Genomic DNA, 27,670 nt, shown 5'->3' with positions numbered 1-27,670 from the left:
ACAGGACTCTACTCTGCATTAAGTAGCTGTATGCAAAGAGAGATGCCCGGGTGCTCCGCAGGGCAATTCCTGCACAACCCACTGAGACCTGCTGACCCCAGGAGGGATGATGAGGTCTCCCCTAAGCAGGAATTCCACAGGACATCAGAGGAGATGATGCCAGCACGCCACCAGCTTTCTGGCACGCCCTTCTCCTACCCCATCACCGCCATGTCCCCAAGGATTCCATCGGAGGTGTCACCAGTCAGGAACTGCGGCATACAAGTACACATCTGGAAGGAGTTAGATGACGAGAGCCTCTGCCAGCTGTCTTCATTTAGATTTGTTCATACTTGGAAGCGCTGTGCAGCGTGATCTGTAAAATAAAAAGTTACACTGATTGACATGAGCTGAGGGTTTCCTCCGAGACACTCCCTGCCCCCATCATCTCCGCCTGGGAAGCCAGCATTAACGCTTATTACATCCTGGACGCCGGCAGCGTACAGCAGAGGAGGCCATGCAAAAACAACGAGGGCGCAGCAGTTAACTATCGCTTCTCTTCCTGCTAGAGCGCAGCCAGCCCCAGCACGGGTAGGGCATCTGAGGGAATACTCCTCTGCCTAACACCAGGGCAGCCCTAGTGATACGCCAGGGGGACCCCACTGGGAAGCCAGGACCCGTCCCTGGGAGATCTACCCTCTGCTGGGTGCAGCAGCACAGGAGGTCCTGGGGGTTGCTGGGCTCCCAGTTCTTCCCCTAAGGGACAGAGAAGACACAAACCTTGTCACGACCACAGCTTAGGCGTCCCTTACCCTGAGTTTAACTTAAACATTTGCAATACCACTGAGCTCAGGAAGGGCTGCAGAGCTCACCAGGAAACAGATGGGAAACACCAGGAAACAGCTCAGAGAACCTCCTGTTTCTATTACTTACACACATTTCTCACCTGAAGCTATTTCTACAGCTTTGCCTCTGGGTATAGGAGAGATTTGACAAAGGCTGAAGCCAGACAAAAGAGTCTACCAAGAAAGCAGTGTCTAAGCTGTCACTGATTCTTAATGGGTTTGTCAACTCATTGGGATCAGCTGCTCCCAATCTGATAATCTCAGTCCCACACACAGAGCCAGGGACTGCTGGGAAAACAACTGATCCATTTCAGGATCCCTGGGGTTGAATCCTTCCCTTGAAAAATGAAGAAAGAATAGGACAGAAGCTATCAACCGCTGAGATGGAGCTCTACATCCCAAGCAAAAGGATGCTGCTTTGCCAAAAGGCAGGCGGGGTGATGGGGAGGAGTGATGATGGAAGTGTATGTACTGCATGACAGCACTGTACCTATGCAGAGCCTCCCTCTGCTTCTACAGGGCACGTGCGATCAGCTCAAAAGCAGAACAGAGTGCTTGCATCAGAGCCTGTGCTATAGCCTCATCTGTGTGACACACAATCTCCCAACAGGGCTGCCAACGCTGGGCCCCAGCCAAGAGCTTGCATTCTGAGGGACATGTCTTCAATTAAAGTCTTTTCTTCCCCATTTTGTTTAAAATTGGGGTTGAGCTGCTTCTAAACAGATGTGTTGGGGAAGCCAAAATATTTGCCTTTCTGCTGGCTGCTTGTTTGGCATCCACACGTGGCCATTGCCAAAGTACTTGGCCCTCCCACTCGCTTGGAGTGAGAGGCACCCTCCCTGTGCTCACTCAGATGGCCAAACGCATACAGTTCCATGTTTCTCCAATGTCTTACCTGCAGCCCAGGCAGCTGCCACGATTGTTGGGTGCTGCAGATAAGATACACCGCATGCAGGGAGCAGCAACCCAGGACATCTGTCCATGTGCTCACTACAGCGACCAGCCCTCAAAATGCAGCAAAACACCCCAGGGACTCCCCACCTGCTCAGGGACATTCTAGAAGAATGGCTGCTCTACCAGCCCCCTGCTGTGGTTACCACTGTGTGCTTCCTAAGCCCATAGCTATGTTAGCAGTGCTAGCAGCCAAGGTTGGAGATGGGGAAGATCAAGGTGACCACCAGTGAGAGAAGCAGGGGCTCAGTGCACCTCCGTGACTCATTCTGGCTCATCTTAGCACGTCTCAGAGACTATTTCCAGCTGCAGAGAAGTTTCTCTGCGTGCAAACTCCTGTGCCCTGCACAAGGAAATCCCACCACAGGAACCTGACCCCCATGACGCAGAGGACAGACAGCCGGAGGGGCCGTTTACGTGCAGTCTGTGATGAGGGCTTGCAGGCGCACCGCTTGCCGTGCGGGGCCGGACTGTGCAGCGTGCAGACACCCCGTGACTCAGAGCATCCTCACCAGCATGGCATCCAGCCCAGGCTGCAGCTGGGGAGCCTGTCTGCATCACGACGGGATGCAGGGGAAGCCCCTGCTGGTCTCACCCTCTCCTTTGGAGGCGCAAGGAATAGGATCACCACAACCCCCGTGCTCCGCCCCCCTCATTGGTGCAGACACAGATCCTTTTGGGCAGGCAGAAAGCCACAGCCACTTTTGGAGTCAGGAATGGGGCTGTCTCGCCAGACATCGCGTTTCAGCTCTTCAGCATGCTCTTGCCACCTGCAGAGTTAAACTCAAGCTCCTGCTCACATGAGTGCTCTCAGCAAGGCTCCCCGAGCCCGACACGCCAGCTTGACCCTGCAGCAAGCTAATAACCTGTGGAGAGGGCATTAAACCAACTTTTACGCTTGGGAGCCAGATTCAGCCCTACTCAGTCACGCACCTGAACACCCATCCATGATGCAGACAACCGTTGTTGCCAGGGCTTTCAGGCTATAAATGCTCCTGGCACATCCCCTGGCCAAGTCTGAGAGGCCACAGTGGGAGGCTCATGTTTTAGCCATTGCTTTTGCTAAGTAATAACCTGGTGGGAAGAAATACTGGCACTGGCTCATCCCAACCCCAACTGAACCATCCATGTCTCCTTACACCATTTCTTCCTCTCCCAGGCCCCTGTTCTCTCACTTGTCACTGCCTGGGTCTGAGTGTTCAGGAAGGACCAGGATCTCTTAAGGCCAAAACAATCCAGTAAGGTTAATCCCTAGGTCCCACCATCAGCTCTTTGATCCCGCTCAGGAGCTTGCTCTTCCTGGAGGCTTCTGTCCCACATATCTCCCAGCAGCCTACTGCTCAGCAACAGAACAGGAGGATCAGGAGCTGACCTGGAAACATGTCTTTTGCTGTAGTTTCACAGTCCTCACAGAACTCATGCGCTTCTAAGATTCACTTGGTCTCTGTAGGCTTCAGTGCTTCTGTCTGCTACTTCACTGAAGCATGACCCAGGCTTAGCTGCATTTGTTCTACAGCAGCAGACCTGAGCTGACAAGATGCCACAGTGCTCAGAAGTAAGAGAATTAGCTTCACTAACAGTTTAAATGTCAAATTCCCGTATGGGTCTGACTTGCAGTGTCCCCCAGATGGAGGCCTGCTCTGGACTTAACATTCAGGTTCTCATACATCTTGAAGCTTCTTGGAGCACCTTGCAGCCCAAACACTCAGCGTACTGGGACCTGCATTTCACAGCAGAGAAATACAAACAATGAAATGGGGCTCAGTGGTCAGGAAGAAGGTGCACAACCTGGGTGAAGAAGTCCCCATAACTCCCTACCCATTCCCTTCACCAAGGTCCTTCCTCCACTCCTTTGTCCATTCAAGGTCAAGGAAAGAGGACATCAGCACAGCAGCCGTAGTCACAGAATAAGATCCTAGTTACATCCTATAGGCCCCTCGCTACTCAATCCAAAAGAAACAAATTTCCACCACAGCTTACAAGAACATGGCTGGGATCCATTTATTAACCAGGTTGAGGTTCTTCCTCTCCAGTGCTCCCTGTCCGACACATCAGGAGATCAGAAACTCTCCCTTGCTGTCTGGCCCTCAAGCAAATCATGCGAGTGCAAAAGGAGTGAGATATAAAGGTGCAAAAAATCTGCTGATCCCACGGCCAACCCACCACTAACTCCTTCGAAGGGTGGGCCCTTGAAGAAAGGGCACATAGCACAGAATAGCCTCAGTTTCTTGCCTGAGCTTAGATCACTGTAGACTCTCTCTTGAAGGGCCAGCAAATACACAATCACATTGTGAATGTGATCCACTGTAGCACATCTGTGACCCACCTGCACACAAATGGCAGCACTGACAGCATTCTGAGCATCCCAAAGGAGAGGAATTACCAGCCCATGTGTGCTGCACAGGCTACCCCTCTGGCTCTGAACAAGGGCTCAGGGCTTCCCTCCTAGCCTTTCAGGTGGGATGTGGATGGTTCCCCAAAGGCAGGGCCCTTGAGAGGGTCCCTTCTCAGCAGGGCTTAGTGCCCATACAGATCCCACAGGAGTACAGGTGAGGAGGGGGGATGGTGGCAAGGCTTTGCCTGATCCCTGGTCACCACCAGCTCGCTCACAACCATGTCATGGTCCCCCAGACCATGACACTTCAAAGAGTGCTCCCCACTGAACACACAGTAGGATGAATTCCTTTCTTCTTAGTAGAAGTGTCTTTTTTTTTTTAACAAGAGTTACCCCGTTTCCTCAGTACCTGGGATTTATGACTTTGATTGCCCAATGCTTGTCTGATGAGCTTGAAAGGAGGAGGAGGGAGGTCAAGCCAGCCTCCCCAGAACTAATGAATATCATCTCAAAATAACCTCAAAGATGTCATGAAGGTCTTCCCCGAATCATTCTCTGCTCAGCTTGACGTAGTCATCCAGTAAACATGCCAACCATCAGCCCAGCAGTGTCACACACCGTATGTCCCAACTGGTTACTCACATATGCTACTCTTAGTTTTACTAGAGAGCATTTACATCTTCATCACAGCATCAGAGTGGGACTGTTTTTTCCAGTCTCTTCTGAGTCAGTGGTGAGCAAGTGGGATGTGTGGACAGTGTCTGGTGATGGTATGCCATGTATACGCAGATCCGGGAGAATAATTAGGTACATGGCCACACTGTAACCTCAGCCTTCCTCTGTGGTCCCACATTCAACCTGGAAGCCAGAGAGCCAGAGCAGAGCTCAGCCCCACTGAACCCAGGTGGAAGAGAGCTTTGGTTTGAATGCAGGGCTGGGGAGAGGAACTCCTATGTTCCCTGCAGCACTCACTGCCCCACGCCTTACAGTACAGGTGAATGATGGTGAGACGACAAGAGAGTGGAAGGATATCAAATTCCCAAAGCTCTGCACTGCAGAAACAACATTAATAAAAATCTCTACTTAGTTTGTATAAGACCCCTTGTCTTTCCTCTACCCTTCCATACCCTCAATCTTTATCTCTTTCTCCCTCTCTGATCCCTCCGACCTGTACTCCCAAGAAGAAGGTTACGATAACAGCGAGGCTGGATAATACCACTGCTCTGATGCCCAGAAAGCCTTTGGCATGTTTGCTGAGAGCTCTCTCAGGGCAGATGCAGCCTGGGCTCAGGCAGGCTGAGACATGTGGGAGGCTTCCTGCTGCCTGGAGCTCCAACACAGAGGACCAGCATAGTCCATCCTTCATGAGGTGCGAGCTTCTCACCCTCCGCAGATAACCTCTAGGGGTGAGGCAGGGTGTGGTGCCCAAATCTGTAAACAGCCCACATACATTTTCAGAAATCCCCTCATCATCCTAGCAGTCCTCCCTAACAACATCTGTCAAGGATATCTGTGCTCCCATATATACACTAATGCCTCTAGGCAAAGCCAAGTTGGGCTGGCAAAACTTGCTTGAACATTACGGTATGGTACAGCCAGGAACCTCTGGTTTGGGGGCTTTGTGCTATTGTCTTTCAGCAACTCTTTATGGCACAAACATAAAAGCAGAAGCTCAACTACTGCTCTCTGCAGAGGAATCAGGAGTGTTAGCAGGCTGCTTTTAGAGGAGTCCTCTCCAGCCTGTCTGATCCAACCCTCCCCTTCACTCCTAACAAAGGAAAGGGCTCACTGGCCCCAGCTGGCTTTCCACTCCAGCCATCTTGCCAGATGTTGGTCATTAGCAGGGACCCGCACAAACCATGTCTGGCCTCTCAGAGAAGCCCCCAAGCACTGTCATTGGGATGTGGTTGTGAGCAAGGGTGTACGTGTGCGAGCCAGCATGCGTTCTTATAAGTGTGTCTCCACGGGCCACAGTAACATAGCCGCTCTTTTGGCCACACACCAGAGGTGAAACATTTTTTCTCACACACGCACGCTCTCAGCTTTTGCTCACCCTTGCCCCCTTGCTGTTTCACGAAGCCCCAGACCCAGCTGACTCAACAGCTGAGCTATCTGGAGGCACAGAGCTGGAGGTCTCCCTCCTCCTCAGCTGCACTCCTGTCGAGCACACAGGCTCCAGCTTCTGACTCTGCTTCCTCTTGTCTGCTGTCCTGTTGCAACTCTCTTTCCCCTGTCAGCCTCAGAAACAAGGAAAGTCCAGCTCTGATTCATCTGCTGTGGTTCTGAGGAACATGAATCCTCAGCTTTCAGTTTCTGGGGATGGAGTGGGATCTGTTTACTCAGGGATGTAAGATGAAGTCATTTTTTTCCCATTTATGCCAACAGCGGAAAACGATTTCAAAGGGAAAGGAGTGGGCTCAGATCTGGCCTCAGACAAAAGCTGAATGAACTCAGATCAGAATCGAAGTCAAACAAAGATTCTGGGTGGTTTGACCATAACACTGATAAGTCCAGACCCACGTTCTCTGCCTCCACAATCAGAAACTCCAGATAACTCTGTTATGGATAGGGCTAAAGCCTATGAATCCCAATTTCTCCTATGAACCCAAATTCACCCCACTACCACTGTTAGGACAAGATTCCAAGAGTCCTGCCCCTGGGGCTTGCTGTTATACATCAGGTCAATTCCTCTCCCAGATCTGGGAAGGAATTCCTGGAGTCCTGCTCCTGTCCTTTGCTTCACTCTTTGGAATAGATCTTATTCCACCCATTCATCCAGAACAGGCTGTGGAAGTGTCTTGGGACAGAGCAAAAAACAAGTCTGGCTTCATTCATATACACTGGCCCTTAAAAGAAAGGACACAGGATCCTCAGCTCATATCCAGCTCTAGATGGATCTGAGGTCAGATACATCTCAGATAGATGCAGGAAAAACCTTTGATTCAAACTGAATCTACGATAACGTTACCTCCAACATGTGTGGTTTGAGTGTTTTTGCCCTCAAAGCTCTATCTGCTCTCAGGTCTTCACCATTTAGCATTTACATGTGGCAGCACAACTCCTCAGCACATGCAGATAGAGGGCATCAGGCACTGGGTGACTTCTTAGGAAATGAGAAGATCCTCATTGCACACCTGCTACAGTGCCCACTGCAACTGCAGCTTCCACTGCTGTTGTGAGGAGCAGCATCTGGAAGGCAACAAGCAGAGACCTGTGGCTGATAGCTTCCACATTTCAACAACTGTCTCAGGCACAGTGGGTCAGTGGTCCAGCAGGAGGTCTTAGCTCCCAGATGGGGCTCTGCATGCAACAATAACAACAAAAATTTGTTACTGCAGCCCTCAGAGACACACTTACAAGAATGCATGCTGGCTTATACACGCACACCTTTGCCTACAACCACATCCTACTGACAGTGCAAGGGGGCTTTTCTGAGAGAGAAGAGGCATGGAAAACATATTTATGAAAATTTGTGTTGCTAAGCAGACATGCAGCTGGGATTCACACCAGTTGAAATCTCCTTCGATCCCCCTTGGCTCTGTTCCCAGATATAATGAGTTGTACTTGAGGGAGCTCGAAGTCATGACTTCAAGGGTCCTGCTGCCAGATTCATGTCCAAAAGAATAGGAGTGGGGGTTATCCATGATCATGTAACTCCCCAGGACTAGAAATGTCATCACTGACTTCACTGGGTGCATTGCACTGCTCTCCAAAACCCCGTAGAGTGACTCGCTGACATCATTCCTACGGCCAGGTTTGGCAGAGGCGGTTGGGATGAGGCCCTCAACAGCCAGCAGGCCAGGGATGGTCTGCATGGTTTCCATATGTTAGTTGTTTCTCAGGACTGTGTCATAGCTGCTTAAAAGCCTCAAGTGCCCTCTTTAGCTCACCGGTGCAACAACCGTAACTGCAGCTTTGCACGCAATTTCAGCAGATCTGTCGCAAGACGCCTGGGCTAATTGGGCAACCAACTGGAAATGCTTTAGCTGTTTCTGCTAAAGGCAAAGAGAGATTCAATGTGACCTCCACCTAGAGGACTGCCTTTTTGTTGAATTGGCTATTAAATATAAGGTTTTGTCTGATGCTGAAACACCTTCAATGAACCACAGCAGTATTTTCGATTGGGGATGCAGCTGTGCTTCTCCAGATGTACCCAGGCGGTGGGCAAGTGGGACATGCAGGCACATGGCAAGAGAAGGGGAGAGGGGAAGGGGAGAGGAAGAGGAAGAGGAACAGCTACACAAGCACAACAGAATGCCACTCTAAAAAGGATTGAAAGAAGAGGAATAAAGGTTGCTATTGTTAATTAATATAATTACAACCTAGCAGTTGCAGCCCCCAGGATCTATAAAATAGACTGTGTGTCACAAGAAGCATCCTTCCAGAAACATAGAAGAATTTCTCCTGGAACTAACATGTGCCATTGGATTCAGCAAGGGAAAATGCCAACTCTTCGGTCACCAGAATTTTCTGCCTTGTACTTAAATGACTCTGAAGATATCCTTCTAGCATCTATTCATTTCTTGTTTCCCTTTTCATCATATTTTTACTGTTATCCATGGATAGTCAGGGAGAAAATATTACACAGTCTGATTTCTGTTACCTAGTGTATCAAACTAAGGCTCCTATATGGCTTTTCTCTTGCATATACTCGTAGGCAAAATGATAACTTTCTGGTTTCTATCTATGAGATGCAGCTGGTGCAAGATGATTTCTAGTGCAGACTGTGTTCTGGAAAGAGGCTGAGATGTCTCTACTGGATCTGATCCGGTATTTCTCAGTAAGTTTTTTCCCCCCATAATGAAAAAAATCAACTTACTGGAAATGAACCTTTCTGTGGAAACTTTCCAATGCTAACAGATCATATGGATCAAAGTTAGATACTCAAGGGATGGGGGGAGACCCAGATTCGAGATCTGCATCAAATGGATTAGAGAGCCTCATTCATTACACTGCCACGGTTCCTCTGACAGAATGAGACCCGTGCTCAAATCCCTTGCCTAAAACATACTGAATCACTTACACTACATGTCTCTTGGGCAGAGAGAGAGCAACTCTATACAGCAATGTGAAGGATGAGGAAAATGTCCAGGATGCCAGAGACAGAAACCTTGGTCCCTGCAACAAGCCAAGCAAACATTTAGACAATTCTCACTTAGAGTATCTTCAAAATGCTCTGTGCCACATTACCCACAGTGTTCTGGGCAGCCACCGTGCTCAGTATTGCTGCAGCTCTCATTGCCTGGCACATCTCAGGCGCTCTTTCACTCACAAGGCTAAGTGAGGACAGCTGGAACTTATATAGAGGGAATGGCCTCAAGTTGTGCCAGGGAGGGTTCAGGCTGGATGTTAGGAAAAATTTCTTCTCTGTAAGAGTGGTCAGGTGCCGGAATGGGCTGCCTAGGGAAGCAGTGGAGTCACCATCCCTAGAGGTGTTCAAGAAACATTTAGATTTTGTACTGAAAAACATGGTTTAATGGGGAAATATTTGTGGAAGGTTGACAGTCCGACAAGATGACCTTAGAGGTCTTTTCCAACCTTGGTGATTCTATGATAAATCCAGTTGTTAAAGAGCTGAAGCAAAGAATTGAGCTCCTGCAGAGTGCCATTACAAGGACATTGTGAGCTTATTCAACATCTCTTGTGATTGGAGTTGACTACCCTTGTAATGGCACTCTGCAGTACATCAGCTAGGCAGTCAGTGAGTCACCTCATTGCTGAGAAAACAGTGGGACCTAAATCACCCAAGTTCCCATTGGCAACCCTAAAAAGAAGCTAATTTCAGGTGCTTTGGGCTGCTGGAAGCACTAGTATGAGTAATTTAGAACCATCTAAATGCAGGCAGCTGTCAGATGAGAGGGATCTTGCCCCTTCCTTCCAAGGAATGTCTTGGCCATGGGTTTCCACCATCCAGCCAAACCCGGTGGCTAACACCAGTCTCCCCATCCAGCTGCGAGCACCTTCACTGCTGTTTGCCATTTCTCAGCCTGAGCAACAAGTGTTCTGTTCCATGGAGGGCAGCACCATTGCTGGTGACAAAACAAGGGAAGAAGGAGACAACTGGGATGAAGGGTGAATGAAGGCATCACCCGCCCATTTAGTGGACATACAGGATCAGGTCTACTTCAGCCCATCTACATTGCAAACCCAGATTTCTCCACACACTGACAATGTTCTCCTGGATAATCCCTATAAATAGCACCCAAGATGTGTCACTGAGTGGGCACAGGCAAGTATTTTGCTTTTTCCTCTCCAGAGGACCCATTGCCTAAGCATGGCCCTAAAAAAAGGGCATCTCCAGGAAGACTGCAAAATAAGACAGAATGAAACAAAAGCTATATTGCACACCCACTCCTCTTCAGCAGGAAGTACACGGTCCACAAGCCACATCCTGGCTGTTCAGCCCTCAGCAGCACTTCATATCAGGAGCACAAGCCCTCTGCAAACCACACTGCACCACTAGTAACGCAGAATAACACTGACTCCCAGCCAGCAACAACAGCCCTACAGGCCAGGAACTGCATAACCCCTGAGTTTCCCCAGACTGTCGTAAGGAAGTACCAACAATGGAGCACAGGCCTTGTGCCCTTATTTTCTACAGACCCATGCTGGTGGGGCAGTCTCCTCTGGCACATAAGAAGCCACCTTTGGAGCTGGGCACCAGCTGTGGGTTTGTTTTGCAGGGGGTACCTCATTCAAACTCACACTTCTGCCATCCTGTGGGAAACCTGGCTACCAGAAGAGCTTTGCAAGCTACACCCAGCTGCTTTCTGAAGGAAGCAATTCCCAGCTGCTAGCTTGTTGCTGCAGGCTAAGGAAGGGTGCACCTTCACAGCACTCCTGCTCTTCCCCTTTGCCAGCTCCTCTTATTGCTCTGCTCAGAGGCAACAGCTCCAGCACTGCAGGACCTTCCAGCTACAGAGCAGCTCTGGGTAAAGAAGCTGCCCCAGCTCTGCCTTCTTAGCCTGCCCCGTCCCACTCCAAAAGTCCTGCTGGCAGTGTGCCTCCTGGCTCCTGAGAAAGCAACCCCTCAGGGGCTGCTCCTAATTGGTGGTTTCCTCCTCTTTCTCTTATATTGTTGCATTTTGCTCCCTCACTCATATTTTGTAAGGCTGGTTTTCAACAGGCTGCAAAGGCTGCCAGATCTCACTCTACCTTCAGACTACTACCATTTGGGGAAAAAGTTCTGCCTTCAAACCAAGCCAGATGTGGCTTTGTGCCTACACATAGACAAGGCCAGCCATAAGGGCTCCAAGGTCTAAGGCATCAAGCCTGCAATCATCTGGAAAACACCAGAGCAGATGGGCACAGTAGCCCAAAGAAGGCAATCAGGGAATGATTTCCCATGTGTGCTCTCACGAGATCTGCAAAGCCATGGCACAGTACACATGTTAAGCAGGCAAGGTCAACACACCGCCCAGACCCTGGGTATCCTGGTCTAGTATTAGATATGGAGGTTGGCAGCCCTGCCAGCCGCAGGAGGGTTGGATCTTGATGATCCTTGAGGTCCCTTCCAACCCAAGCCATTCTATGATTTTTTGATGGTCTCCACAGACTGCAAGCAGCCTGAGTTTTACCCACCTGTCACTACTACATTCTCCTTCAGGGAACTGAGGAACTTGAAGATAGCACTTCCTGAAGTACAGATAGATTTTATTACCGTATGCCCCAGCTGCTGAGGAAGGAGTGACTGGACACAGGTTATTTGCCAGGAAATGGCAGACACACCAAGGATCCTTCTGCTTCCACCACTGAGCCAGGCACAGAAAATAGGCTGGCAGATGCTCTCCTCCTGCTGCCTTGGTAACTTGTGTGCTTGTCCCACCCCTGACAACCTGACTGGCCTTCCCTGAAAGCCAGGACAACGCTCTTCCAAGGTGGCCTTGCTCATTTCTTCCCATGCAGGGTCTCGTGAGTGCTCTGGGCAGCAGAATCAACATGCTGACACTGGACATCCACATCAGGACAGTGGCAGCTGAGCCAGGCAGCATCCTTCTCCTTGCCATGACAGCAAGCCCTTACTTTGGCAGGGCTGTAAGTGCAGAAGAGCTGGTGTCCATCCCCACGTCTGCACAGCCAGATTCTGTGCCCAGGGAACACGCAGGGAAAGAGGCACATGGCTATGGTTGATCAAAGCCACAAGCTGTCCTCTGAGAGGAACCCCTGGCTGAACTCTGCGGTGGCAGCTGCAGTCCCTGTCCCCACAGGCAGATTGTGGTGAGAAGGAAGTTGAAAAAGCCTCACGCAAGCACAGACAAAATCTTCCTGCCTCCTTCCCTCCAGCATAGTGGCTCCCCTGTAAGCTGCTCAGCTCCTCAAATCCAATTCCCCACCAGCTCCTGGGCCTGAGCAAATCCACAAGGTACCAAACCTCACCTGCCCCTGTCCTGGGATCCAAAGCGGACAGCCTCCCTCCTCCCTGCTCCCACCCTTCGCCCTCATCACGGTCACATCACTGCTTGGAGAGGTTTCTCGTCTCTGAGGAGCCCACACACACTGTGACTACTGAACCCCACACGTGGCTGGCAAGCCATGAGGGGCTGTTTGTGCTCCCGCTCCACTTTGCAGAACTGGCCAACATACCATGAATTACGAGTGTCAGATATCACAGGCAAATCTCCAGCTGGATTTTCCATTCAGTTGGAGCTATTGGTTCAACAAACGGCAGCAAGTGCCTTCAAGTGTAAGAAAGAGGGGGATGACTGTCAGAGAAGGGTCAGGGCTTGATCCCCTGCATCTATCCCTCCCTCTCACTCTCTTGTGAGCTGGTGATGGGTTGCTCTGAAGTGCACTGCCTGAATATTCAGGCAGTCTATCTCGCATCTCTGATCCTTTGATGCTATTTGCATACAAATGTCAATGGAGATAAGGAGCAAAGGAGGGAGACAGAGACAGGATTGTTTCTAGAGAGAATGGTGTGCTCTCTGCTTTCCCATGAAGAATTGGAGGTCTGAGTCCCTTCCAAGCTCTCGGCCTTGCTGTGCTGTGGGGCCAAGCCCACCACCAAGCCCGGGCACCAGGGCACCAAAGCACCCAATTCACAGAGCACATCCGACCCTGTGAACAGCAGAGCATGAGAGCGACCAGTGAGATGAGAGTGTAGTTCACTGTGAGTTACTACAGATCACTGCATGCTTTACAACAGAATGTAGAGGTTTCAGCTGAAATCGTGATTTTCAGGCACAAATGTGCACACAGTTTATAGTCTAAAGAGAAGCAGATGCTGCTGCGAAAGTTCACAGCAAGGAACAGACCAGAGACTGTCTCAGTCCCAGCTGAGTGCCTCTGCTATCAGGTAACACAGTTGCTTACATGTGGGGAGGGAAAAACACTGGAGGGAAGCAGCATCTGTACAACAAAGCATGTAAAGTTCATGGGAGCCTCAAGCAAGGAGTTTCACTGGGACAAATACCCAGCATCACACATTCTTGCAAGCAGAAGACATCCTAATGCAAGCACGTGAAATACCTGCAGAGGGAAAGACAACTTGAGTGTTGCTGTTGCCCTTGAACACAAAAGGATAAACTGATATTCCACAAGATGAAGAAGAAACCACTTCAAACCTCATCAAAGTAAACAATTTCCTTCACATTGCATGCAATTGGACTAAGCCACCCTTAACACAACAAGCTGGGAGGCCAAGATGTGGACAGGGAGAAAAACAAGAAACATAATAACAACAGCTAACAGCACATTTGGAAAATAAGTTAAATTTCATATTGCTGGTCTCAATCCCATCTCTAATGGTTAAGAACCAGAAAGTGAGCTCAAGTGTGGAAAAGACTGTTACATCTGCCTACTGAAAAGATCTTGCACCTTCCCTTGAAGCGTTTGGCAAATGCATCAAAGACAGCATCAGAACAACAGCACATCAGAGACAGGTTCCTGGAATAAATGGATTTTGAGGCTCATCCAGCTTGGCCGTTCCACGGCTCCAGAGTTTCCAGTGTCAAGATTGCAATCTCCATACTTGTGTATACAAAGTTCTTGCAGACCCCAGTGAAGCAAAGCCATCTGAAGTAGCACAGTGCTCCTGATGGGTTGTGGATCTCATTATGCTGTTGCTGTTTTTCCTTAAAGCTCCAGATCCCGATGACAGATGATTAGGTGAAAACACGTTTTCTACATAGTCCTCTTCGTTGTGGGGAAAACTAAATAATGTGATTCAAAGGCAACCTTAAGGCTCAGAAATCAAGAAGCAAGGAGAAAAAATGCAGCATAAAAGCTCCCAACTTTAAAGTAAATCACAGACTTTCATGGTCCAGCTTAAGATGTCTGGAATTCTGGGGCTTAAAACACTGAATTTGAGGCAATATGAAATGCTTTGAGCTCCCTGACATCTCAGTTCTTGCTAGCTTCTCTCAGTTGCAGGGTTTCTGCTCAGCAGTTCCTCAGAATCCCTCACTTGTAGGGTCTGTCTTCCCCCAGGCTGCCAGCTTTCTGGACTGGACTTCCTCAGACATCTTACTTAAGTGGCTGTTGTTCCTAAAGCTCTGGCTGAAGGACTCACTTTATACAAAAACATGCAACTTACATGTTGCTACTTTGGAAAGTTGCTACATTCCAAAGCAGACAGAGAAAGCTAGTAATGGAGCCTGAATGTAACCCCGAAGCCCAATATTCCAGGTCTGATGAAAACACCACCATCTTCTTACGCTCTTGAGGCATTTGTGATTTGAGAGATTTGTGTCCTGTATCATGCATCTGAACTGCTGGCAATATCACTTTTCCATACTCCTCAGATTTGAACAGGTGCCCCTTCACAGCTTGCTCCTATGCCCTCCCAGCTTTCCATCACCACTTCCTTCTTGAGGGCTAAAATGGACTCCACAGTGATAATGAAAACAGGACTTTGTTGTTCAGTTCCTTCCCTCACAAACTGGAGATCTGGCTGGGGCTGGCTCCAGCTCAGACACTCAGACACATCCTCAGCATAGCCTGGACTTCGACCCAGCAAATGTCACTGTGGAGCATGGTTTCCCCCCTCCTTGAGCCTTAACTCCCAGCCCTACTGCCTTTCTCCTACCTTTTCCCAAGGCAGAACATCTCCTGGTGCCAGGGAGAGTCAGCAACTCCCATTTTCCTCCTCTGTTTTGTTCTTGACTCCTAGATCAGATGGGTGGGGGGTGACCAGGAGACAACCTGGCAAAGATTATGCCCAGTTTCCTAGAGTTCCGGTAATTTGCCTCCTGTTTGTACAGCACAGCACACTGTCGAGGCTGGGCTTTCAGAGCCCCAGAGAATTCCCAGCTGAAGTCAGAGGGATTTGGACCTGAAGGTGAAGGCATTAACAGTTTGCAGGGGAAGCAAGTCAGTCTCAAACCTAGGCTCTGACTTGGCTTTAGCGTGCAGTGTCAACATACCCACATTCTGCACAGTCTTGTCCTGGAGCCAATATCTTATGGCAGCATCTGGAAGGTGAAAGTAGGTACCTCCTAACTGTGTAACCTGCTTGGCAAGGAGTTTCCAGCCTGTCCCTCAGCCTGCTGCACAGGTGTGTGAGATTTGCATGTGGTGCAGCACACAGGCAGAGCTTTCCAGGGAAGGTGTGCTTTCCAGTTCTTTCCTATGCCAGTATTGCCGCCACCTGGAGATGAGAGGAATGAAGGCCTCCCAGCCGTTTTGCTACCTTTGTCCTTCTGCCTACTCAGACACAAAGCGCCCTCTTTTACAGCAGTTAAGGGACCCAGCTGGCACCTCCCCAGCTCTCTGGTTACTGTATTGCGAGCCCAGCTCTGAAAAAGACGGGACCCTTCTGCTCCTTGGTGAAAACACTGCTGGCCACTATGGGAGGCTTTGGCCGAGATACACAGCCCCGCACCTTCGGGGAGGAAGCAACTTGCCTGTGCTTTCCTGTCCTTGCTAGTTCAGAATTTCAGCTACAGAAATGCACGAATGAATGCACGCCTGTGTGTTTGGCAGAGCTGTGCACATAAAGAAGAAGGGGCTTTCTGCAAGTATTTTATGGCACTGAGACGGGAGAGAGATGGGAGAATGAGGGAGCTTATGCACTGCATGTGCACGTGCACATTTTCATGTTCTCTGCACAGTTGTGCATGTATATGTGTATTTCCATATTGTATCTAATAGGCTCTTTGTTTCTCTAGAGAAGAAGGAAAAGGAAATCCGCATGTAATGAATCCATTTATTTTATGGAGCTCCCCTGGAGAGGGGCAGGGAGCACGATTTATGCAAAAAAACAGGCAGCTGCTGTTGGGAGGGGTACACCAATCTGGTTTTGATTTTCATTCGTAAGTGGAGGTGGCCACACAAGCCAAGGCCTCGTAAACTCCCTGTAGAGAAGAGTGGCCCGTTGGTGTGAGGCTGTCAGAGCCTATCTGGCCATTAGTATCGAGTCACTCGCCTCTGCATCTGACTAATTCCCGCCCCGTTGTTCTGCCTTCCCAGGATGCGTTTCCCCGTGCTGTGGCCTCCCATTAGAAGACAGAGGCAGAGCTGTACTGGGGTATAGACTGAAATCTTTGTGTTGAAGGGTAAAATGCCCTTTACAGAGCATTTGCTGTTTATGTCACAGTGTATACTGTATACTACAAAAACAACAACTACGTGAATTGTGAGTTACAGTCCAGTTTCTCTCTGCCATTTAGAAGAAGACAGGGAGTGAGATGGTATGGAAAAATTTCTGGGCCAGTGGAAGTGGCAAGAGACACTGAGACAAGACACCACTCATCTGCCTTTTTTCCATCCCTGCCATTTTGCAAAACTCAGCGCATGCCATCCGGGCATTTGCTGGTGCAAAGGGACACTGGAGATTTTCATAGTGGAAAACATGTCTCAACAGTTGCAGTGCTTTCAGTAGAATTCTATTATCTGATTTTTCATCAGATCAAGAGTCCATCAAATTCATCCACCAGTAGCATGAGAAAAAATCGACCTTAGCATCTTCTAACTCACACTATGACTGTCCCATATTACAAAAATGCATGGCCTTCCGATGATCTCCACCAGCTGCTTGTGCCAGGCCAGAGCTCATGTGCCAGTAAGAATCTAGCTCAAAATTTCACTCAGTGTCTGTATTCTTCACCATCACCTTGTGCATGCCCAGTAGAGGTAGGCAGGTAAGTGAGCAGACAGATATATCAATTCAGGAAACTGAAGATGAAAACTGGTCCCAAAACTACCCTCACACACTAGCAGCAATTAATTACTGCACAAGGTTAATCAATTTTTGTTACTCTCCATAACTCAGATGTTTTACATTTTCTTTCCCGACAGATAAATATAGGTAGCCAGCAAAGGATATTTAGAATTGGAGGAATGTTGAACTCTCCATCCCATGGACATTCTCATTCCTATTTATTAGACACACATTTCAAGTCATACACAGAGGCTGAACATGTTATGAAATCTTGACTGAATGGTAGGGTGAACATCTTAGGAAATCTTGGTTGAATGCTGCTGTATCTGTTAAATTTTGTCACTGCTCCTTTCCGCTCTTGCTTGTGCAATGTTTCATTTTAATGTGTTCATACACACCAACAGGGAAGAGAGGCACAATTACACCCCATAACTGGTTACATCCCTGAAGCACTCAAAGGCTAAGGTTTGTCCCACATTGCAAAGCTCATGCAGCCAAGGGCTAGAGGGCTGCTGATGTACCCGTGCCAGCACAAAGCCTCACGTAGATGCATTTAAACTGGTGCAACCCTGTACTGTCTTCTTTTTTTGTCACTGCATAAACAAAGGGAAGAGACAAATGCAGGGAAGAGAGGAGACAATAACCAGTGCCCAGTACAGCAAAAGACTCCACTAGATGTACAGACCATATTGCCAACAGGTGGCTGTGCCAACTAGCAATACTTCCGATCATTTGCTAACTACTCTACACTACTATTTCTCAAGCAGAGCCACATACATCGTATGCAGGTGCTCCATACTTCATGAGTGGTCAAAATGCAAAAGCTTATTCTTGCTATTATGTTGGACTTTGACTTTAGCTTCTAAAAATGTATAATTTGATCAACAAAAGAAAAACATGTTGGAAAAAAAGCTTATGGCTTACCAAGGTCATGCAACAAATCTGGCAAAGCACAAAACTGAACATAGGTGTCCTGCATCTCCAAATTCTACAAATACCCAGCTCTGAGGACGAGGACAGGGATTCGTTCTCTGCAGTATCTCAGAAGATCATAGAATCACAGAATTGTTTGAGTTGGAAGGGACCATATGGACTCCTCTGCAATGAACGGGGACATCTACAGATAGATCAGAGACCCATGCAGCCTGATCCTGGATGTCTCCAAGGACAGGACATCCAGCCACATCTCTGGGCAACTTGTGCCAGTGCCTCACCACCCTTACTGTAAAAGAATTCCTTATGTCCAATCTAAATAACCCCTCTTCTAGTTTGAAATCATTCCCTCTTGTCCCACCACAACCAACTCCACTAAAGAGTCTGTCCCCAGTGGAAGACAACATGAATCAACACGGTCAGTTTGTCTGGAGGAGAATGTTTGAAGCACAATCTCTGCTCTAAGGTTACTGACTCTGAACAGATCATCAAGAGATCTTGGGCAGACTGGTATCCCAGGCCTCAGTGACACAAGCTTCCTCATCTGCTAAGGCCTCTTTCTGGTTTTCCAGAACTGGAGATCAGCACAACCCCATGCTGCAGCCACTTGTATACAGAACTATCCTTACAAAAAGCTATTTCTCTTGCAAAGGACGGATAATATAGTCCCGAAGAGGGCACTCAGAACCATACTGCACTTTGGAGATGAGCCCAGCAGCACTTTCAGAATCACATGCACTTTCTCCGCCCTTCTCAAGCCCTTGGCAAAATGGAGATTCAAAGCGATCGCTTTGATTAAATGCTTACGGCCACTTAAGCATGACTGCCATGCATGGCCCACCTGGCAAGGCAGGCACACCTCCCCCAAGCCCACACTGGGGCCATAACACTTGCAGGCTGTGTAGGCTGCTCTGCTTCAAGGCTGCCACATTCCCCTCCAGCCGTGTCGTCGGCAGCGTCATGCTGACAGGTTCAAGCCGTGCAGAGAGGGTTGTTTTTATAACCTGTTCTCTTTTAACAAAACTTTCCCAAGCTTATTCCTCCCATTATAGTCAAGATCACCTACTGCTCAGGGGGATTCAGATTCTTAAAGCGAAACTGCAGGAATACAGGAAAGATTGATACACAGTGACATCCAAGGAAGAAAAATCTTAAACAGACCAGTTATTCCAAATACTGAGCTCTGCAACATCCCCCATTTCTGTCTGGCAAGTCCCCTCTTTTCCCTATTGTTCCTGGTTCCACCATAACAAACTCTGCAGGTGTTCCTCATGCTGACCTGTAGCTTTTCTACTCTTCCAGTCCTGGAACCAAACATTTTGCCCACCACTTTACTTTGATCCTTGACTAATAACTCAAAATGCCACAGTGCTGTGCTCATATCACACCTCAGCTCTGTCATTCTCAATAAAATTGGTAAGCACATGTAATCACAGGACGGTTGAGGTTGGAAGGAATCTCTGGAGGATATCTAGTCCAACCTCCCTGCTCAAGAAGGGCCACCTACAGCAATTGAACTAGGGCTGTGTCCAGATGGTTTCTGAACGTCTCTAGGGAGGGGACTCCACCTTCATTCGGTTAGCAAAAAAATACTTCCTGATGTTCAGAAGGAGCCTCCTATGTTTCAGTTTGTGCTCATTGCCTCTTGTCGTGGCAGTGGGGACCACTGAAAAGAGACTGGCTCCGTTCTCTTTACACTCTATTTTTCTATTTCTATACATTTCAATTTTGATACATCGATGAAATTTCCCCGTGAGCCCTTTTTTTTCTGAACAGTAGGCTGAACAGTCCCATCTGACTCACTTCTTCCTCATAAGAGAGATGTTTCAGATCCTTCATCATCTTCATGGTCCTTTACTGGACTCTCTCCACTACATCCATGTCATCCTTGTAAAAACTCTCTGGAGCTTTTGCTGAGCTGTCAGCAGTGATGCTCAACTCTTTTCCTAAAGAGAAAGAATTCAATTAGAGCACTTTAAGATGGCTGAGCAAATGAGTTTTCTCCCAGGCATGCATTAACTTTTAGCATTCTACGAGGAACTTCATTTGCCATTGAGATGCTTTTTCAGTAAGCTTAGCTGGGTCTCTCTAAATTTCCTCACAGTCTTTCTTTTTCTTGACCAAACTAAATTTGGCCAGTGCTCACATGCTACTATTTAAATCCCCTGCAGTGCAAATGAAAAAAACATGCTATAACAGGATTCTAAACAATGCCATTTGTTTTTTGTCTCAAAATTTTTGTATTGAATTTCATGCTCTTGAATCCACAGCCCTGAAGAACAAAGTCCCCTTCCTACCCAAAAAGAACTGAAAAGGCATGACAAGAACAAGTTTCTTCAGTGCACTAGGGGATCAGCTTTTATGTTCCCTAGCGAGTTTAGATTCTGAGGAATATTTAGTCCATAACTTCTTTGAGTAAACCATCAATGAGAGCAATGAAAGTCCAATGTCTTTTTGAAACAGCAATACTCTTGCCCACTAGGAGTGAGACTACAAAAAAACTTTTTTCACACATGTGCTGCCAAAGAGCTGTCAAATGGGAACAGCTTATTGTGAAATGTTTTTGTCATGAGAATGAATATTCACCCAAGAACAAAACAAAACCTATCAACCTCTCTGACTTTAAAAACAAAAAGCCCTCTGGATGAGCGTTTCAAAGTTGCTCACCACCCTCAGTTGGCTTGTGATCCAGGACCCAGCAAAGTTCAAGAGCTGCTGCCCAGTAGGGCAGGGAATGAGATCCCAAACAGGTGTGGACCAGGTGTGAAAAAGAAGAAGGTTAACACACCCCATCCATCACAGGTCAGCACATCTGTAAAAACGGAAATAAATATTAACTCAAGGCAAAATCTTGTCTGGAGATGAGCAGAATTCTCCCCAGTGACAACTAAAGAATATCATGTGGTGAGGACTGCAGCTGAGCTGATTTACTGCTAAACTGCACTTGTATGGCTGCAAGAGGCACTCGTTCCCTCACAGCTGAATTGCTTCTTCTCAGTATTAGAGACAAAGAGGCCTAGTGCTCTTCTGAATATCTCTCAGCTTCATTTTTCCAATTGCAAACCAATGGTTTGAAACTTCACTGACTTGCCAGACTCATAAAAAGACGCTATCAGATGCTAGCCAAATTGTGGAGAACAGCATGTTTTATGAAAACCCAATTAAACTCTGGCCATCAGTATCTCACTTTCATCTCTACCAAGCATTGTCTCAGCTTTCTCGTTGTATGCCAAGCTTATATTCTTCTCTGATTCGGTCAGTGACATTAGAATTAACAGTTTCATTTTGTTTTGATGTTTTTTGGGGGAAAGAAGGCAGAGTCCTTCTTGTTTATATGCTAGGTCTGCAGGATACCAGAAACAAGAATTTTCAGGGTCAAGGAGGGGACTTTTCTTCCATAACTGAGCTATGAAAAAGGGAATTGTTTGTCATTAACATTCATACAAGCACACACTGAATGTCATTCCCTGAAAGAACCGATAAATAAAATAAAAACACAATACAAAGAGAAATCCTGCCTGGTGATAACTTCAGAAATCCAGATCAGTGGAATAGCTCTTCAAGCTGAGCAAAATAACAGAGGCCTTTATGAGTCCCTATGGTCCCAAGTACCTGGTAAAGTGAACAGTGTCACCGAAATACCTCCATTCCCTTCCTTCCACAGGGGAATTTCCCTTCTTGTTGTCTCTAAACACTTAAGTTTCCAGCTGACTGTGATTCATTTTAAGAACTCATAAATGCAGGGAGCATATTGTGTTTTCACCTGACTGGCAGAAAGGACAGCTATTATTTTCCATCAGCTTTCAACCCTCTTCCAAGCCACTGATTAACAAAAGCAACAAATTCCCCTGGATACTCACGTAAGGGTCACTAAAATGCACTGCAGTGCAACAAAATGCAAAACAGATTAGGGATGAAATAAAACTGTTTTTAATAGATCAACAGTCATCACCTAAAACTCCACTTCAGCCCATCTGATCTTTTTTTCCAACAAACCAATCCAGGAAACAAATTTGCTGATGGTGTAAACAAAACAAACAAGAGATGTCCTACTGTCTTGTCATTATCATTCTTCTGTTGTTTTCTGTCTTCGTGAAAGACTGTCTGCTATTGTCTGCTACTCACTGTCGTTTTAGTGTAAGTCATAAAATGCAGTGTGAAGGGCAGTGTCTGCTTTTATTTGTCATATTTGAGATTTGTCACGCTGAACAGTATCTGAAAACACAAATATATATATATACATGTTCTCTCTAGGTCTGCAGAGTGCAAAGATTCAGACAACTGAGTTAACTTGATAAGACAAATCTGTCAGGACTCAGAGCAGCAGCAACTATAGGTGTGGACAAGTGGTGCCCCATTCTAAACTTTTTACCAGCTGGAAAAGAGCAGCATCACAAATACCAGCCTGAGAACCACATCAACAGCATAGTTGCCTAAATGAGCACTCTTCTCAAAAATACCCAGAGGAGTTTGATGACTGAAAGGCTCCAGAAGTAAAGGGCTTTCAGGCAAATCCATCTGATATATTTGTTATATGGTGCCAGCATAATTTCCCTTAATGGCTAGAGAAAAAGGGGAGCACAAAAAGGGTCAGTTGGGAATGTTACGTGCATGTGGGGGAGGGGGAGCAAAGAAAAGGCAAAACTAGCTGAGAACAGGCTCCATCTAAATTGCATGCAGACCTCACACAAAGCACAGAGAATTGGTCAGTAGATTGAAGCCATCTGGCTGGAGGAGCCATAAGAGGAAAACCCTGCTGGAGATCTCTCCATCACGTCCCATCATGGTCCAAGATCAGAGCACAACATGGGCTTCCCCCGTTCCAAACTCATGGAGTTAAAAACAGGAAGAAAAGCAAGAGGGGGACTGCAAAGTTTGTCATTCTGGCAGAGCCTCCACTCACAAAATATAGATCCAGCTCGCACTCTCTATTGCAAACAATTTCAGTCCTGACTCATATTTACCAAAAAAAAAAAAAAAAAAAGAAAAAAAGAAAAAAAAAAGAAAGAAAGCATAAGTGTTTGACTCCTGACTGAAACAGGCTGCAGAGCCTGCCCAGCACAGCTTCATGTAAATTTTAACCTGAGTGGTCAGAACCTGTGCTTGTGGACCCTCCCATGCTGGGAACACGGACTATACGTATACCCACAGTAGACACTCAGTGAAGCAGGTGCTACAGCAACACATCAGTTTGCTGAAAGTTTGGGCATCACTCGTTTTGCCTACACTGTTCCAAGGCCTATCTGGTAAGCCTTGGGCTTTGGCCGCAACAAGGGAGAAACTGAGTCAAGGCTGCACATGCTACAACCAGCAGCGCAAAACACGGATGCAGACAGCTGGTCCAGGCTTTCAAGGCTCCCCAGTGAAAGACTGCTACAGGGCTGCTCTCAGATGAATGCACCGGAGAACTCCTGGTCTTCTACTGCCCATCCTCACCATGTACAAACATGTCTGTTGTTGAAATCAAACTGAGCATTTGTTACGGCTCTGTCTGGAAATGTCTGAAGACACAAACGTTGTTTTAAGGCCCTGATAAACCTTCCGTCTTCACTTAACACAAATTAGGATTGCTTGCATTTCAGGTATCTGAAGACTTAATATTGGTCTTTATGCCAACCCTGCCTTAACAGATTTAGTATTTTTCATGGCCTTTTTCTGAAGGCTCTCCTTCACCTGGCTTGGGGGAAAACAAAAGAAAAGCCCACACAACATCTGGAAAGATTAAAGCTTTGGACTGTTGCCGGTCTGATGTCTATGGTGTTGTTAAAGAGTTTTTCTTCTGATTCTTCCATGCAACCCAAATATTAATTTCCAGAGATCAAATCTCAGTGCAAGCAGCTCAGTTATTTTCCATCGTTTTGACTTACTTGCCTATATGGAACATTCCCAAAATGTCAAAAGCCACTGATATTTTTTAAACACTGAAAATCTCAGAACTTCCTATTTCTGTATCAGAAGTGAATTTCATTGAACCTAAAGGCTTTTCCCTCTAACAACTGTCTTCACCAACGTATTTCAACTGGTATAGTAATGCCACAGATACTGGGTATGAGAATAGAAGCATCTAAAATATGTAAGGAGAGAGGCAGGTAGTGGAAGAAACAGAACTGAAGCGATATTGGCAGAAGAAGTTGGATTCATTTTCCCAGTGGATTTTTTTGTTTACGCTAAGCCTGAAATATTGGAAGGAAACATAATAAAATTATTACTTGGTTATTTTGCTTTGAAAAATAACTATATCCACTGGGAAAAGATAGAAACCTTAAAAATATAAACATGTTATTTCCAAGTGAGTTGCTCATTTTCCTGCTAGAGTACCATCGCTTTGCTCTATACTCCTGCTCTCTTTGCAGCTTTTCCTTCTTTCCAGCCAACTTTTCATCCCACCCCACACTTCAAATTATTAATTTCTGTCCCAGTATCATTCTCTCCTACCTCCTCAAGTCTGTTTCAGAAGGTAGTTCCCAGTACACGGATACAAGAAGTTGGGGTTAGCTGTTCATTTGTGGAATGGATAGGTTCTGCAGGCTGACAAGCATTTGGCTACTCTCAAGCAGGACACCTGGTTCACATGCAAGAGATGAACCCTGCAGCAGCCTCTGATCTCCAACAGGCTGCGACACTGGACAATCTTCAGAGAGGTCCTTGTGTCCCAGTGGCTCTGAATGGTTGAGTAATGATGAACTGAAGTCTTGGTGCAACATGACTGTTTATTATTCCCTTCTTTTACCTACACTTGGGGTTGGGGGGGTGTGCAGGAGGGCACTTTTGTAGATTCTTGGGTTTTCTGGGTTATTGTTTGTTTTTATTAGTTTTATTTCCTTTTGTTTTTTTTTTTCCAATCAGTAGTTTCATTTGAATTATTTGAGCTATTTTTATCTAACTATAAAATGTGATATTTCTAAGTATTAACTACCTGAAAAGACAAACCTGTGAATGTCTTACTCCTTACAGCTGGGTGGCTCCAGCTCTGAGGATTTGTAGCAATTAATAAGCATGTGTGGCTAACAAGCCATTTTGAAGAGCTCACTAAATTTCCTCATTTAAAAGCTTAGATGACCAGTTGTTGCACTTGAACAAATTTATTCCGCTTCTGATCGCTCAGCATCAACCTACATGCTGTCACAAAAATTCTAGACATTTTGCAACATAGTCATCACCAGATCGAGAATGTTTCCCAATTTTTCAATGGGGAAGGGAGACAGGCGGTTGGATGAAGTGAATGCTGACCTGCAGTGACCCCTTCTGGAAAGCACCAAAAATGTACCATTGGAAACAAACCTGTACTGGTCTGGGGGGCCTGTGTGGGAACTGTGTGACCTAGTAGCTTTTTCCATCTCAATTTCTATGACTTTTAATGTTGTTTCATTGGAACAGCCTCAGCCTTCGTAAGATATTTGCAAAGTAAAGCTCTGGAGCAGATACACATCTATTAGCATCCAATGGATCAAAAAATGCCCAAAGGACCAGAAAAGTTGCTTTGTTGCTGGAAGCAGAAAGTAGTAATGTGTTATAGCAAATAAGAAAAAAGCAAACATGCTCCATTTTCCTGTTTGGAAACAAAACATAACAAAAAGCAGAACACAAATTTGTATGAAAAAAAAAAAAAAAAAGGCTTATAGAACACCTACAGTGTCTAGTCCCAAAGGAGTTCAGAATACCATTTCTTTGAGAACAGAGCCATAAAATCTTTAGAGGCCATAATCAATTAGGACATACATTTCTCATCTAAAATATGCTACTTCTTTACTTCTGCCAACCCCCCTCCTTCCCCCCCACTTGTGAACACAGGTTTAATTTTAATTCAAAAGGAAAAGCATTCGTTCTTTAATGGTCAGTGACATCCCATTCCATTCCATTCCTTAGAAACGTGTGCTTCTATCTAAACTGGACCACCCTCTGCAGTGCTGACAAAACACAGACCATGGATGAAATTACTTGCAGAAAGCAAGTCATTTTATTTTCTTTTGTACACACACACAGTATTCAGGATTATTTTTTATTTTACCCCCAAATATGAGGGCTTGATGAAATAAGCACATTCAGAAATTATCTGTAAGAAATCAGAAATATGTCAGATTTCCAAACTTGGAAAGAGACAATGGGCTTCAACCCAAGTTGGCACCAACTTTATTTGTCTCCTTTGGACAAAATGGTCTGCATTGCTAGTGGTTCTAGAAAACACTCGGAAGGCAAAGAAAATATCTTGGAGATAGAGAGGATTTACTCTACAAAAAAACAATTATTTATGAAAGCAACTGTTTTCCTTCTTTGCATTAAAAGATGTGTCACTTAAATTACTATAACGGACAGCACTTATCTACAGGCAAGAGAAGCAAGTGGAGTTCAATGTTACTTGAACTATCACCATGTTGGTTGTCTCTGTCAGACCAAAACCCACAGTGCTGTTTAAATGTCATCACTGACAGTCAAATGACATGGTAAAGCTCTTGAACAGCACCCAGCCCTGTTTTCTTATCTTTACCATGGAGAGCCAGCACTGCGTTCCAACCGTCAGTTTCTATCCCATCGAAATAGTCAGCCTTACAGTTTTCCTCTTCACATGAGACAAACAGAGGAAACTGGGTTTAATTTAAGACATTGAATAAATTCTCCTGCCAGGTTGTTACAGCCAAGCTCCTTTCATTAGGATAAAATTCTCTATACAAAGAAAATCTTAAAAATGTGACATTTCTACAGTGTTTAGCAACACTGCTTTTTCTCATAAGGAAATTATCCTCAGACTGGATGGCAGTAATTATTTTGTTTGGCTCTTATTTCTAAGCTTTTGGACAAGCTGAAAATCACTCTGCTTCTAGAGGACATTATACAGCGTAGTTCAGCAAGAGAGCAATAGTTATCTTCTGGGATGACCCTGTTTTCATTGCTTAGCATTGAGCACAGGGAGTCTGGTCAGAAGCCCTGCCTTCATTCTGATTACTTCAGAAGTCTTGGAGTTGTGAACTTAGAACTACCACAGAGGGGGATTTCCAGTAATTTTCTCATCTGGTAAACCATTCTACAAACTAAAGAGATGATGACAGCACCTGAAGAACCTGCATGGTTTTATCAAGGACTACAAAAACAGAAAATGTAGCCCTTTGAGAGGCATTTGCTTTCAAACTGTATTGTAACAAGATGCAAGTGTAACAAACAAAAGGAAGGTGATGAAAGAACTCCTGAGATGGGATGATCACAGTTCATTACCCATTTTGTTGTATACTACATTTAGGTCACAATTTATATTTCACATCACATTTTAGCTAGAAACTTGGAAAAAAAGTACACAATGTTTTGCATGAGCACTGTAGACCGCTGGCACAAGCAAATGGCATCAACACACATTTATTGTCATCAAACAAGAATTTGAGGAAACTCACTGAATGCACTTTGCTACAGATCAACTGGAAAGTCAGGAGAACCTCAAAACGGCAGCAGCCCTTCACTTCACACTACTCTTTTCCCTCAGGTGATAAGGGCGGGGAACTGCCGCGCCTCAACATGGCGCCCTAGAGCCCGCCTTTCCGC

At 46.4% G+C, this 27,670-nt stretch overlaps 1 long non-coding RNA gene across 1 annotated transcript; it reads right to left on the bottom strand.

The window, feature by feature from the left end:
- Positions 1-203: 203 nt before the first annotated feature.
- Positions 204-27,618, bottom strand: LOC122164822. The gene is made up of 3 exons (XR_006170319.1): positions 27,523-27,618; positions 19,946-20,088; positions 204-355 (listed from the first exon to the last, which is right to left on the bottom strand). It is a non-coding gene; the product is annotated as an uncharacterized LOC122164822 (long non-coding RNA).
- Positions 27,619-27,670: the final 52 nt, after the last annotated feature.

This window comes from Centrocercus urophasianus, unplaced genomic scaffold (assembly GCF_019232065.1).
Source record: "Centrocercus urophasianus isolate 14NV4802_14NV808 unplaced genomic scaffold, USGS_Curo_1.0 seq_10, whole genome shotgun sequence".
Taxonomy (NCBI): Eukaryota; Metazoa; Chordata; class Aves; order Galliformes; family Phasianidae; genus Centrocercus; species Centrocercus urophasianus.
This window is presented reverse-complemented; position numbering and strand designations above follow the sequence as displayed.